A 15786-nucleotide genomic window follows, 5' to 3' on the forward strand; every position below is an offset into this window, starting at 1 on the left:
CTTGCGCTGTAAATGACACAATGATGATCGCTCAAAAGACGCTTGAGCGACATCTTTTGAGCGATTATCATTGCGTCTAAATGGGCCTTTAGTGTCCATTTACACGTTATACAAAATGATCACTAAAACTTAGAATCTTTTAATTGTTTGAAAGATTATCTTTGCATGTAAATGGGCCTTTAGTACCACACAATTGACACTGATCCAATTTTAATCAATAATTAGTTTCCCCTTCCAAGCATCTGATCATGCAGAGGTAGAGAAGAAGAGTTTAGTCAGCTGTGGTGCATTCAGTACATAGAACAATATTTCTTAGGCCCCTCTCACACGCGGTGTCGGTTAAACTTAACGACTTATCTGCATTTTCGAATGCAGATGATAAATTGCATTAAAAGATGCAAAAACGCGCCAAAATCGAGCACAGGTCTGCGAGGCCCCATTAAAATTAATGGGACCATTGTACCGCAATTAGCGTAACGTTCAAAACGCCACGATAATAATGGTAAAAAGCGCTTGCAGGAATGTGGCATCAGGTTTTAACCCTTTCCAATCCAATTTGTATCCTGGTTTTCCTAGGGGGCTTACTCTTCTTCTGCTGTTATACAACGGCGCTATATGCTGGCTAAAGCCAGTACTGCATGAGGTGACACGTTGGAGAGGCTCCGACAGCAGAGAGGCTGGCAATATACAGTAAGAGAACCCTGATGGACGTCTTCCAACCTCGGAGCTGTACAGCCTTAAATCATAATGTCTTCAGAAGTCAGACAGTGGATTGGAAAGGGTTAAGGTCATCAGATTTTCTGCAGACTTGGATGTTATTCCATCACAACTAATAGGTTGTAAAGATAAGAAATATTATACTTAGAAATGCCAATGTAATCTTGCTTTGGCGAGGCCTAGCTGTGCATACTAGATACAAGGGTTGTGAGACTACTTGTCTTATGCAAGCTGTCTCTAGTCTGCAAGTCATGATGAGATGGTAACACCCGCAGTGCTGGATTTAGAATTAGAATTAGATACCAGGTCATCATACGGCATTCACTGACAGATTAAAGGACCTTTCACACGGGAAGGGGGGGGGATTGTCCACAGAACGTGGCGCAGATGATTTTATGCATTAGTGCGATTCTGTTTCGTATTTAACTGCAGAATGCGTTCTGCGAAACGTCTTGCGGAATTTCTTGCGTTTAAAATCTCCCATTTGTTGGAAATCTGCATCAACAGTTCCGTGAGAATTATAGGCTGCTGCCCAACAATACATGGCAGGCTGCTAGAAATGATGTAGGTCAGCAACCAAAGGTCAGGATCACCAGAGCCATCACTGGTTGAAGGTTAAAAAATAAGTCTGAAGGTCCAAAAATATTATTTAAAATTCTAGCCTAAGTAGCAGAAAGGCATATCAACATTTGCAATCAAAATTATCCCCCCCCCCCCGGCAAATGAAATGTATTTGTCAAATTTAGAAACTTTCAGCTGGAATGCCGTAGGGTGGGGGAGACAGTTTAGCTCTGCTAAACTACCTCCTGTCCCCACCCCCCGCCGTCTCTTGGGAAGGGGTGGGGGCAGGAGCTAGTTTTCTAAGCTCACGCCCCTTTTTGGCTGCCAGAAATGGGAGGGGCAGGATGGGTGGGAGCTTAGCAACTAGCTCCCGCCTCTTCCCATTGCAAACAGCTGGCAAGGGGCAGAGAGAAGGAGGGAAGGGGGTGGAACTTTAGCAGACACACTACTAAACTCCCTCCCTCATCCCTTCTGTGGCAGCTACCATAGGCTCCCATAGGAGTCTGTAGAACCTGCCGCCGTATTCTACCCAGAAGATGGTTCCTGAACTATCTTCCTTGGCCAGCGTAAAAGCGTCCAGCCGAAATACGCACTGTTTGCGCTATGTTGGGCAGCTGGGCACTTTTATGCCACGGTAATACGCCCATCTGAACTGATGCATTGTAAACCAATGCATCAGATGGGCAGCGTATATCAACCAGGCGTGAAAGTGCGGCCGATATACGCTGGAGTGAATGAAGCCTAAATGACATAATACATGCAGGTAAAAAAAAAACCATGACTTGCAAAAAATCTGCTGGTCGGTATGATTACAATGATACCAAAAACATAATTTTTTTAGGTTTTTCCACTTTTGCACAATAAAAACCCTTTTTTTGGAAATTATAATTACCGTATATACTTGAGTATTAGCCGAGTCAATAGGTTTTCCCCCGCTGTCAGTGCTGTGTAACTAAGAGCTGTGATTGGATCGAGCGCCAACCAATCACAGCCGGCGCTCGATAAACCACTCAGCCATTCAGTGATGTTGTTCACTAAATGCCTGTGAATGATCGAGCGCCAGCTGTGATTGGCTGGCGCTCGGTCCAATCACAACCCTTACTTACATAGCGCTGACGGCAGGGGATTTCAAAGCTGAGCAGGGAGATGACAGCGGGGAGAATTCTCAAGCAGCTTGCCGCACTGCCGGTGGGACCATCGCCCCGGGGACACAGACGCTGGCTGGGAGGTGAGTATTGCGGGTTTTTATTGTTGTTTTATTTTACCTCACTCGAGTATAAGCCGAGGGGGGGCTTTTCAGCTGAAAAACTAGGCTTATACTCGAGTATATATGGTACTTTTGCATCGTTGTATTCATAAATCGCATAACTTTTTTATTTTTCCACGGATGGAGTTCTGTGAGGGCTTGTTTTTTTGCATCACGAGCTGCAGTCTTTATTTGTACCATTTTGGGATACACATGGCTTTTTTGATCTTTTTTATTGCGTTTTTGTGGAGGTAAAATAAATAAAATAAGCACTTTGCCTCTGTTATTTTTAACGCATTTTGCTATGCAAGATAATTAGTGTGCTCACACTATAGTACAGGTCATTACGGATGCAATAATACCACATATGTGGGGTTTTTCTTGAACTTTTAACTTTTTTTCATTCTACATTATCTTTTTATTTTTTCTTTCTACACTATTTCTTTTGTTTTTTACAGAATTCCGTTCATAAGAAGGATGTTCTTTTGGCGGCAAGTACATGGATTTCTGCAAGCCTCATATAGCCGCAGAACGTTATCCAACAATATCTGGTGTGTGTGAATTCACCTTAAAGCCGGGCTCACACGACCGGGTTGGATTCCACATGTGGGAGGCCCACAGCGGATTCCAGCTGTGATCCGGGCCATACTGCAAGTACCTGTATTGCGGATGGCCGCGGAGACTCGCTGGCAGTCATGTGCACTACAGTTTTCTTTTTATTGTCTGTATTTCCCACACCATTGCTTAGTGATGATGTGGGTACCTGCAGCCCATACGCAATGTAAATTGCATATGGGCTGCAGGTCGGATGCCTCTATTGACATCAATGGAGGCCGTCCAAGCAGATTCCGCAATAAAATAGAGCATGCTGCAACTTTTCTTCCGCTTGCGGAATACACAATTCATATCCGCGAGTGTGAAGGAAATATCAAAAATACATGCCTTTCAGTGCACATGTTTTATCACGGATCGTCCGGGAAGCCGCAGATCGCGGAATTCGCAATTCAAATCTGGTCTTGTGAGAGCGGCCTAATGCTCCCAGTGCTGTCAAGAGGAAGTCTAACCTCAAGATGATAGTTTGTTACCTTGAGTCTCTTTATAGACTGGCTATTTTGCAGCTTCGTCTTGGCCCTGAGGTAGTTTGTTTACAATATTGTATGGCTATCATGACCTATAGGGTCTCCTATAAAACTAGTATGAAGTAAAGTGGAGAAGTTGCCCAAAACAGCCATTTTTGGTCAGATATTTTGGTTGAGGTGTATTATCTTCATTATTGCATAAAATGAAACTAGTGTAGTGAACACAGTATCAAGACGCCGCACAGCTGCAGAGCAAGACGCAGCAGAGGACTGCGCTTAAAGTGGCAGAAGCTGCTGTGTAGGATAGCGGCTAGGAGGTGGCTAGAGAGGCTGTGAGCAGCTGCACCCCTAAACTTGGGGTTAGAGGTGTAACTTGAAGCTTCTGGGCTCCAATGCAAAACTTGTAACAGGGCCCCCACCTATATTGCTTTATTCATAGTACTGGGCTTACTATATGGAGAAGAGAGGCCTTATGGGCCCCCTATGGCTCCGGGGCCCGGGTGCAACCGCATCCCCTGCATCCCCTATAGTTACGCCCCTGCTTGGGGTCTTATAGGGGTTTGTGACCAAAGAGCCCCAATAGGAAGGCTACAGCCAACAGCGCAAAGCCGGAGGATCAGAGGGCCCTGATGACCCAGGGCCAAAGAGGACAGAAACAATCTTCTCGCAGACGGAAATGTACTAGAGATGCCATTTTACACATATGTTGCATTGAGTCTGCAGTAACACGGAGCTCCTAAATCGGTGACATACCCTGGCACCTACAGTGCATGAGGCTGCGAGAATATAGTACGGAGTATGATGTTGAGTATTGAGTGCAACGTGGGCAATGTTAAATAGTGAGAGACCTTGAAGTGCCTTGTCCCTCTGAGGTGTTCCCTGATATGGATAAGTGATACCTATGTTATAAGTGTGAATTTCGGTTAAAAATGCGTAACGTTTAAGTACGAAATACCCTCTTATGGAGTGAAACCAGTTTGTTCAGTAAAGTTTATTTAAAAAGAAGTATGCTACCTCCGCCTCCGTCCCTTCACCGCCGCGACATACACCACCATTAGCATAAGAAGTCTAAGTAATGTCCTCTGTGATATAACATGTATATACTCTTCAAGCTTTCATCATGTACCGAGCTAATATAGCCTGATTCCTATGAAGAGAAGTAATCTTTGTCCCATCAGATATTACACAAGTGGATATAAATGGCTATGAGAAAGAGGATGTGGCAGCAGCAGCCTATGAGCACTAGAGCAAATGTCACCACCTTGCCTTACCCACGTTTACTACCAGTCAGATAAGCTACCAAGAGCAATCCTCCCTGAAGTATACTGTGCCAAAGAGCTTTAATGACGTACATTCATTTGGCAAACCCTTCCACCCTTGTTTGCAAACCCTTGTTTGTTGCCAAGTATAATATTCCACATAAAAGGTAGTGATAAAAAAGGTGTATTCTGCATATTACAGACAGGTGAGACGTTACCATAAATATCTTACAGAAGAAATTTATCAGCTTAATATCAAATGGCAACTATTGTTTCTGCTAGTAGCTGGTAATAGATTAAATAGGTGGACAGATTTGTTGCAGAGATTTCGGTGATAGAAAATCTTTTGGCGGTAAGCACACGGATTCTGCAAGCCACGGTCAGATGTACAGAACAGACCCAATCTGAGTAAAAACTCTTGTACACACTGCACATGTTAAACCCCCCTACTTATCGAACATGAATAATCACACCAAACAATATGTAAGAGCAGGGGCGTAACTAAAGGCTCTGGGGCCCTGATGCAAAAGGTGAGCTGGGGCCCCCCCTTACCCATACCTAAATCATGCTGCACAGAGGCATAACTTGAAGCTTCTGGGCCCCAATGCAAAACCTGTAACAGGGCCCCCAAACTATATTGCTTTCTTCATAGTACTGGGCTCCCTATATGGAGAAGAGAGGCCTTATGGGCCCCCCAAGGCTCCTGGGCCCGGGTGCAACCGCATCCCCTGCACCCTCTATAGTTACGCCCCTGTGTAAAAGGTTAGACAGCAAAGTATATATTACTGTAGTAATATCAGCATTAGAGATGAGCGAGCATACTCAGTAAGGTGATATACTCGAGAGAGCATCGCCTTTTTCGAGTACCTGCTAGCTCGTCCCTGAAGATTAGGGGGGCCGCGGGGGTCGGGGGCGGCACGAGGCAGCGAGGGGGAGTGGGGAGGAGAGTGAGAGAGATCCCTCCCTCTCTCTCTCCCTCCCGATTCCCTCTGCAACCCGACGCTCACCTCCGCGGCCCCCCTGAATCTTCAGGGACGAGCCAGCAGGTACTAGAAAAAGACGATGCTCTCCCGAATATATCACCTTACCGAGTATGCTTACTCATCTCTAATCAGCATGTATCTGACAGGACCTTCAGCGAGGTCACGTGATTTCATCTATTCTAGCTCTGATATAGTAGATTGCCAGGACCTTAAAAGGGTTTTCAAGGCATTTACTGTTGATGACCTATACCCAAGATAGGTCACCAATAGTTTATTGACGGGGGTCTGATGCTCAGCATCCCTGCCGATCAGCTATCAGTGCAACCAAGACAGACGTCCACATTGGTAGTCCGAGTTGGAAGTGTAATAGAAAGGCTTCTAATATATTCCAGTTCTGACCACAATGAGGAGCCAGAAGTGTAATGGGATGCATCGCTCCGATCTGTATTACACTTCCGGCTCTGGCCACTGATGAAGACATCCGGCTCTGCTGTACTAATCGCAGCCAATGGATCAGCTAATGGGCAGGGATCCCAAGCGGTGGACCCCCACCAATCAGCTATTAATGATCTAGTTTTAGGATAGGTCATCATTAGTAAATGTCCTGAAAACCCCTTTGACCAGCCTGTTCATAAGCTAAAGACTGAACTTATAAAAAGGAGACTTTCTTTCTGCACTGGGTGTTTGACGAAGTAACTTGACCGAAACAAAGAGAGCATCTCGGGCAGGGTGAGCAGCAGCAGAGCTTACCAATAACTGAACTTGGGGTACCCACGATAGATGGGGTCTCGGGTGATCAGGACTCACCAACAAGTTGCACTCTAGGTTCCAGAGGAAGATTAATCTGCTTCCTAAAGAGACATCAGTTACCCCATTGCAAACACTGATATCAGGCTTAGAGGCTTCATCAAAAATAGGACATCGGTGGAAACAAAGGGATTGGCAGAAGGTTTATGGATGGTGAAGCTTCAACTGTGTATATTCCTGAATACAGCCATCTCCTTCACCCCCAGTATATTGGACAGTGTTTGATCCAGTAAGGCAGGTGTTAAACAGAAAGGTACTGTGTTGGTAAGTTACTTTGTGGTTAGATACGTCTTCTAAAGGAGAATTGCACATATTAACAGGATTCATAAACTTGCTTTATACCTGGAACATTCCATAATTACACATTTTGTCAAAAAAAAAATCAAGCACCTATAAGGAATTGTCGTTTTGCTAAAAACTCGGCATGCAGTTACATCTCAGGTAGATATGCAAATGCTTAGAATTGTGCCTAGATTTGATGAACAGTTTTGCCACCCTTTGCCTATAAAAAGGCTCTCAGAGGCTACTTGTGTGCAGTGAACCTCTTTTCTCGCTTGTTTAGACCAGGGGTCCCCAACTCCAGTCCTCAGGGACCACCAACAGGTCATGTTTTCAGGCTATCCTATGGTAAGAACACCTGTGGCAATGTCTGAGGCACTGACAATAATTACATCCCCTGTGCAATACTGAGAAAATCCTGAAAACATGACCTGTTGGTGGTCCCTGGAGTTGGGGAGCACTGGTTTAGACCACTAGACGCCTCTACGACACATTAAAGTGATTTTGCCTAGTTAACAGACTTTAAGAGGGGGCGCATTATTGGAAGGCAAGAAGATGGATGGCCATATCGATGAATTGCCCACCACCTGGGCAAGACTGTTTGGAGGTGTCGGGACCAGTGGATGTGTGAGGGCACATACACAAGGACACCCTGAACAGTAAAGAGGATTGTCTGATCATCCAACAAGCAAGAGCAGCTCCAAATGTATCGTTGTCTGCCATCCAGAGAAGGTGACGCCATCACTATAAGCCCCTGTGTCTGTCGGAACCATTTCCAGGCACTTGACTGAAGGACATTTGGTCTCATAGCACCCATTATGTGTACTGCTTTTGACACCTATACACTGTCACCTCTGTTTGCAGTGGTGTATTAAACAATGATACTGGACTGCTACAGAGTGGAACTGGGTGTACTTTTTATACATACTGGGCTTCCCATTCCCATGCGGTCATGCTGGAAATCGGTCTATGAGCATGACTCTTTTCTTCAGTCAATGCGCATTTACTCCCACTTATCTCTATGTCTACCCCTAATCCCTCTACCCAGTTACCTTTACACCTACATTCCAGCCTAAGAACTGCCTCAATTGTTCCCTTACCTCTGCCCCCCCTTCCCCAAACTATCTTGCAACTTCTATTTTTGCACAGAGGAACCCCTATCCAATACTATCCCAACCTATTCAACACTCCCCACTACTACCTATTTCTTCCTGGGAGACACGAGGCTCATTATTCTTTGTGGGTCGTTTGCCTGTTCATCATTCTATACAGCTGGATTCAATTTCTGTGTTATACAAAACCATACTGCAGTACTATATGCCTCCAATTTCATAGTTATTTTCTGTCAGCATTGTCTTTAGGGGAGAATACCCCCACAGTATGGTGGCCTACAGAGGCAACACGGTGTGCATTTGGGTCCATTATACAACACCACGGGGACTCTGTGTGCCGCAGTATAGCCTCTGTGCATGAGCTCTATGGTCCAGTGCAGACTGCATTAATTGGCTGAAGCTTTTGTGGCCTCGATACAGTTAGAGGCGAACAACCCATAAAGAGAACAGGAACTTTGGACATCCAACATAGCATTGACCATATACCAGTTATCTGCTTCCTATAGAGGTTGTGACATCCTAAAGGGCAGCATTCCCTGGATAATAGTTTCTTGCCTCTACTCGAAAATATCATAGAGCAAGGATCTCAGATGTGGCTGAAAAATCTGCTGCATGTGAAATCTTCTTCATAATCTGCAAGTAATACATACAATATTGCTATAGATCTATGGTAACATGCGCAGTAGATTTCTTCTTCACCTAATGCAGTTGTGCACACATCCTAAATATGGTCCTACATAGTTGAAACTAATAACGCCCAGCAATAGGATCACCTCTAAACCCCCATTGACATGAACCTTTAGCTTTCTCAGATATGCACGGTAATCCCTTTGGATACAGGAAGGGCGAGCAGCTGCTGATACACATCTCATACAGACACAATATGATTTATAGTGAAAATCAAAGAAGGTCCATTAAATTGGTCTGACTGCTGAGGCCAGTAATTGGCTGCAGCAAGATATATGTCAGGCCTTCAGGCAGTATACACTAGCAGCTTGCCCCAGAATAGTGGCATTGGAGCACCAGAGGATCTAATCGCTCAGTAATGCATTTTTAAATATTTTTTGGCATGCCCCATCATTGTCCCGTTTTTTGTTGATCCCAGATACTCCCCTTTAATGGCCTCTTCTAATATTCCACCATAAATCACCTCTAAGCGGGTGACTCAATTAAAAGAAAAAGTTTCTAAGACTCTTGTGTAACAGCTAAAGTAAACTGTACTGGCCACATCAAGGTCTTTGATCCAGATCCCAAATAGTTGCAACAGCTGTGAAAACAGGTCAGTGTTCTATTTCAACAGGTTGAAATAAAGCTTGATATATAAGATTACTCTTCTGCTCGTTTTAAAATACCATTTTTATAATTATTTCAGTGACTCAAGTAGTTGGAGAACTGGAGATACTGGATATCTTAAAGAGATTCTGTCACATACCTTTAGGCCGAAACATTAAGCGTATGGGCTAAAAGTAGATGACCCGTTGAGTCTGTGGATATAAGTGTAATACTTACCTTCCCTGTCGTTAGCTCGGTGTCGGCGGTGCGTATCGGGCGATGCTGCCAAGTAGTCCGCCCATTATAAAATTAGAATGTATTACAATTAGAGATGAGCGACATACTCGCTAAGGACAATTACTCGATCGAGCATTGCCCATTAGCGAGTACCTGCCCGCTCGGAAGAAAAGGTTCGGCTGCTGGCGTGGGTGACAGGTGAGTTGCGGCAGTGAGCAGGGGGGAGAGAGGGAGAGAGAGATCTCCCCTCCGTTCCTCCCCGCTCTCCCCCACAGCTCCCCGCCCACCGCCGGCAGCTGAATCTTTTCTCCCGAGCGAGCAGGTACTCGCTAAGGGCAATGCTCGATCGAGTAATTGCCCTTAGCGAGTATGCTCGCTCATCTCTAATTACAATCTATTGAGCGGCAGCTTCCAGTATAGACACCAGGGAAACAACAGAGGAGGTAAGTATAACACATCCCTAGACTCAGCGGGTCACCTACTTTTAACCCATTAAAGCTTAGCTTGTAGGGCTAAAGTAGGCAACTTCAGCCAATCATTGCATGGCCTTGTGCATACAATATTCAATGTCATTAACAAATATGTAAACACATGTGCCTTTAGCTAAAGGATATGCCATAAGCTGTACAATAGCCATTACCCAATGGGTGATGCTGATCTCTATTTTATCCAGTGTAATGGCCCTTTTACATGGGCAGATAATCTATCGATGCTAACGACCACTAACCAACAATGAGCAAGTTGATTAGTGCTCCGTGTACTTAAACTGGTTATCTGCTGAATGGGGACAACTGATTATTAATATGATTGTTCACCATACTACAGCTGTCACTGATTGGGCACACATCCCCCCCTGTTTACACAGGGAGATACGCAGCCAAACAGCAACCATTTTTATATTCAAATAAACAAGGTGATCAGCCAACGAAAAAGCATTTGCCTCCTTCAAGGTGGCTTCACACGAGCGTGTTTTTGTGCGTGCATACACGCGCACAAAAACACGCTTCTATTTAAACCAATGCATTCCCTATGGTGTGTGCACATGTCTGTGTTTTACAGTCGTGTGCCTGTAAAGATAGGACATGCGTGCACCATAAGGAATGCACGCATTGTCTTCAATGGAGACGCGGCTGCAGCTGAGATATGGTCAACAGATAAAGGGCGCGGTCACACGAGCGTAGGCGTATTTACGTTCGCACGTGTGCAGCGTTAAATCGCCGGAAAGAACGTTTTTCGGCGATCATGACCAGAGCTAGAAAGCGTATTATCGTTTATTCCTACTTTTCAAATGAACTTTTCGGCCATCGAATATACGTTGGCACGAATTTCGGTCGCATATGTTCTGTTTTCTGTGGGTTGCCGTTTTTGCGCGCCGTAAAATCGCCCGTGTGAACGAATACATTGGAAACCAACGCCTCAGATGGTCACGTATATACGATTGGGCGCAAATACGCGCCGTTTATGCGCTCGTGTGAACGCACCCAAAGGGAGAGAGATAAAGGGCTGAGATATGGTCAACAAGAGGTCATCTGCAAATAGGCTTATTTTATATTCATTGTCCCCCATTCAAATCCCCTTTATGCTGGGGTGCAGCGGATTGCCGCTGCCAGAGGTTCAATAGCCAAAGCGGATTGGATTTAAAATCTCCCCGTTTCACCTCCCAGCACGGATCCGATCCGTGAGGGGAGGTGAAATTACATATCTAAGGCCTCCAGCGATGTTCTCCGACGTGATTTTTATCCACGGACCTTTCCCCAGCTACTGCGCATGCACCCGCCGGCAAAATGTTGGATGCAAGCGCAGAAGCTGGTAAGGGCCCGGGAAATTTAAACTTTCCTTGCTACTAAGGTAGCCGAGAGCCTGGAGCAGTTACCAAGGGTCCCAGCTCACATGATTGATGTTATCCAATACGCGCTCAAAATTGAGGCCGGGGTTCCGCAGGCCCGGCTGGGCTGTACTCTGTCAGCGGTCGCGGCACTGGCCTAGCGGCTCCTTACTCCTCTGTTCTTATGTCTCGTGGGGAGGAAGGGGATTGCACTGCTACTCCAGCACCCATCAGCGGCCGGGACAACAGTGGATGTCAGCGGGGCCTCCCGATATCGGTCACCTCGCCGTCGCTCTCCGAGCAGCTAGTTGGGGATCTCCAGTGGCTGCAGCTCCTCAGGGGTTCCTGGGACCTTCTTTGCTCCTGATGGGCTTAGAATTTTCATACTGAGCGATTTCCAAGCGCCCGCACCCAGAAATCGAGCTCAGGAATGCGTAGTCCTCTGGAAATTGTCTCTGAACAGACTTTAAAAGGTCTTAACCTGTTCTCCCTGGGCAGGGGCGAGCACTGCATGAACCCTCCAGGCTGAAAAGAGCTCAGATGGATGTCAGGTATTCCCGGGTTCAATGGTGGAACTCCTCAAAATTCCGCAATAAATGCACGCATAATACGCTGCACAGATACGCCCATATGAATAAGCTTTTACTATACAATTACAACTGGTCCTTTGAAGGCAACCATAAGGCCAGCTTCACAATGGTGATATCGCCCTCGCAATCCATGTGAAACAGCCATGGCAGGGGATCGCAGAATTCTCCCATTGCTTTCAATGCGGCCGGCACTGCTGCCCTCGGCCCCATTGGATACAATGTGAAATATCGCAAAAAGCTAGAACATGCTGCAATTTTGAGTGAAAACATCGCAAATGAGAATGAAACCATTGGCTTCAGAATCATGCATTTTCACTCACTCACAAATCACACAATTTTCTCTCCTGTGTAAAGGCCCCCTAAGGCTGATGTGGCCGTCGGTGAAAAGGAGTTTGACACCCCTGCTTTAGTGGGTAGTCTGACTACAACCTCTCTTCGGTTAGAGGATATATGTTACAGATGGATCACATAAAAGGAAGACATTTTGTAATATAGTTATATATTCAAAGCTCCTTAGGCAAGTGATTGTTAACGTCTCTCCATTTTTTTCAGCTAAACTGCCTTTGTCTTCATCTGTGGTGTGCAGACACTCGGGCACAAAGGAAGATGTAACCGAACGGAAAAGTGTGTAATATGGAAAATTTTAGGTGAACGCCATTACCTTTTTAAGTGGAGCTTGGTTTTTGTACATGTAGTTCACTACTCCGCATATTGTTTCATTTCCTCTTTCGTAGAAACAGCTCCCCCTCGTGGTATTAGAATGCTTTGCCTGTCTCCTTTGGTCTTCAGTTCGACTTTATACCAAGTTGTGATAGGATCATGGAGGAAAATATGATGTAAGTTATCAGGGATCTAAAAAGACACCCTACCTGAACATATATTACTTTTTTCAATTAATTTCAGTGCTACCGGACAAACAGTAGAGCCCAGCCCTTCACAACAGCTATGGGAAATCTAGTGATTCGCAGCTGACGTTTTCTCCGACTGTAGCTGTTCTCTTTCTTCATCTTCTCCGTTCAGACCAGACTGACATGAACACTTCCCATAGTCATGACTCGGATCTAGAGGTACTGCCCCCGAGCGGTAAAAGTGCTCCCATAGTCATACCTCCTAACTGTTACTGTATAGAAAGGACCTATCAGGTAACGTATGATGCAGCATTGTTGTTTTCTGCTGCACCACAGCTCTAACCATAACCAATCCTCGAACAAGCACACCGGCCTTCTCTAATAGACCAGCACTAAAACAATTCTACCAAGTGCCACCCAACCCAGAATGGCAGGTAAGGTGTATGGCGCAGGTAGCTGGGAATACAGGCCGCATAGTGTAAAATACACTAGCAGCACAGTGATAAGACAAAGTGGATAACAACTACAGTGGAGTTTGGGAGTCAGTGGCTCCGGTCTCTGTGTCCTGAGGATAAGGTTGAAAGTAGCACTTGGGCAATGATCTAGTTGGGACCCGTTGGCAATTGACTGGCTGCAGACCTGCTCTTTTAAAGACTGTCTACATATTGCACAGTATGAGTAGGATTTCTTTTTTACACCCAAATGTATTTGTTTTGGGGTTTTATTTGGCGTCATTGCTAAATTCCTGAGGACCACGTTAGCCAAGGTCTAAGTAACTCTTTTGTATTAAAGTCCAAACACATACTGAACAGGGGGCTTCCATCCATTGCTTAAAGACTGCAGAGGTCAACCTTCCTTCAGTGAAAGAGATGCTCTGCAAGTCATCGCGGGCCATTTTGTTCTCTGTATAAATTACCTAATGCTAGATCCATTTCTAAAGATGGATCGAAGGAGCAGAGCAGCAGCTCCTATGGGCATTAGCTACGAGGCAGTGATCCAAATTAAGCAGACTAGCAAGCCTTGGCATAAAAACAGTCCGTTGAGAATAGATCTTGAAGCTATGAAATTGACTAAGGACCCTTTTCCATGGGACGACTTGTTGGGCGCACGTGCCTGACAGGTTGTCCTCGCGATGACTGTTCCTGTGCTTTTACACAGGAATGATCATCACTCAGTGAATGGAGACGGAATGGGCCGTGTAAAAGGGCCCTTACTTATCAAGAGGCTTACTTTAACTACATGTCCCCAGGTAGATCATCAATTTTAGACTGAACTAGCTCAGCTCAGCTCCTTACATCTTGCTGGAGCCCAGAGAAATACTGCAAGCTCAATCCCATTCAAGTGTATCAATATTGTAGACCCAGACCATCTCTTTAAGGTCCTTTTACACAGGTGGATGATTAGAAAGTTTTGTATATATGCTTATTTGACCAATCATTCCCCCGTGTAAATATGTGTCCACAATCAGCCAACAAATGAACGGCTGTAAGAAGTAAGCAATTGTACATGCGGCCACGCAGATGATCCTCTTTCTGTGTGAAACTCTTTAAAGTGAGCACCAATCAACTTGTTGTATGTCAATTAGCACTCACAGACAAATCATGTACCCGTCTAATGCTTCTTTTATACCCAACGAGGACCTACAGACTCTCATTTGTCTGAGCTGGGGCCGTTATCACCAGGTTGTTCCCGCTCGAGCAGCCTAGTTAGTCAGGCAAATCATCGTTGGGAATCGTGAACTTCTTGTTCACTTGTGAAACACTCAACGATCAGTGTTTAAATGTAATGAGAAGCCAACGAGCCGACTATCTTTGTGTCGGCGGAAACTAAATGATTCTCGTTCATCGATGGCTTGCATTTAAACTTAACAATTATCGTTCATTTGAATGATTTCACCTAAAAAGGCACCTTAAAAGCACAATAACTGTTTTTAGTAATACCTTGTATAGGGTCAGAGTACAATAAGTCACAGACTAGATAAGCTGCCGTCTCATGTGGCTTCAAAGTCATCTCTTATCAAGCCAAGTAAATCTAAAGTTTACAAAAAGTCACTAGTCATGATTACAATGAAATTCTCTATGTGAACTAATAATCTCTGAGTAATGGGAAAATGTTGACATCCATCAGATTCAAAGTTGATTTTTGGTTGTGTGAAATGAAGTAAGGGACCTTTCCTATGGGACGGAATAGGCAGCATGACACACTGCAAGCTGCAGTATATTCCGCACCAAAATCCACAGACTACGGCCGCCTGCAGACGGCCGGGTCGGATCCCGCTGCGAGAATTCTCACAGCGGAATTCGGACCCGTGCCCTTGCAGAGACCTGCGGCTCACCTGCTCCTGGCGTCTTCCGTCTCTGCTATCCGACGAATGCCGGCGCATGCGCAGAGCAGAGCCGGAGCCTCGCTAGTGACATTTCTGTGCAGGCCTCTGTGAGACCCACACAGAAATAGAACATGCCGCGATTTGTTTTCCGTGCGTGTTTTTTCACGTGGACAAATCGCGGCTGTGTGCGTTGGATTGCGTTTTGTAATGCAATCCTATGCAGGCAGGCGTGGGCGGAAATTCTGCGAGAAATCCTGCCGCGGAATTTCCGACTATGTGCAGGGGGCCTAAAACTGTGGATTTGGCTGCATTCTGTGGCGTAATTCTGTGCCGTGTAATGAAAGGTCCCTAAAGGTATTTTTACATGGTGCGAAGTAGACAAATAGAAATTGACAAGCATGTCAATTGAGACTCGTTCATTTCTGTTTATATAGGCCAAGAATTGTAGTTATGGGGGAATAATCAAATCGTTAGGCCTCTTTTACAAGGGCGTTGCGATATTCAGCAGCCCACATCACGGCAAAATCTCCTGTCAAATGGCTGGGCTGCAGCGTATATATGCCGCAGTTTGGAATTCCCTGGGCCAGGGGAAAGAGACCCTAGCGCCGCTAAAGTCTCTCCCCCTCTCCCTGCCAGCTGATAGCG

The sequence above is a fragment of the Eleutherodactylus coqui genome, chromosome 13, assembly GCF_035609145.1.
Source record: "Eleutherodactylus coqui strain aEleCoq1 chromosome 13, aEleCoq1.hap1, whole genome shotgun sequence".
NCBI lineage: Eukaryota > Metazoa > Chordata > Amphibia > Anura > Eleutherodactylidae > Eleutherodactylus > Eleutherodactylus coqui.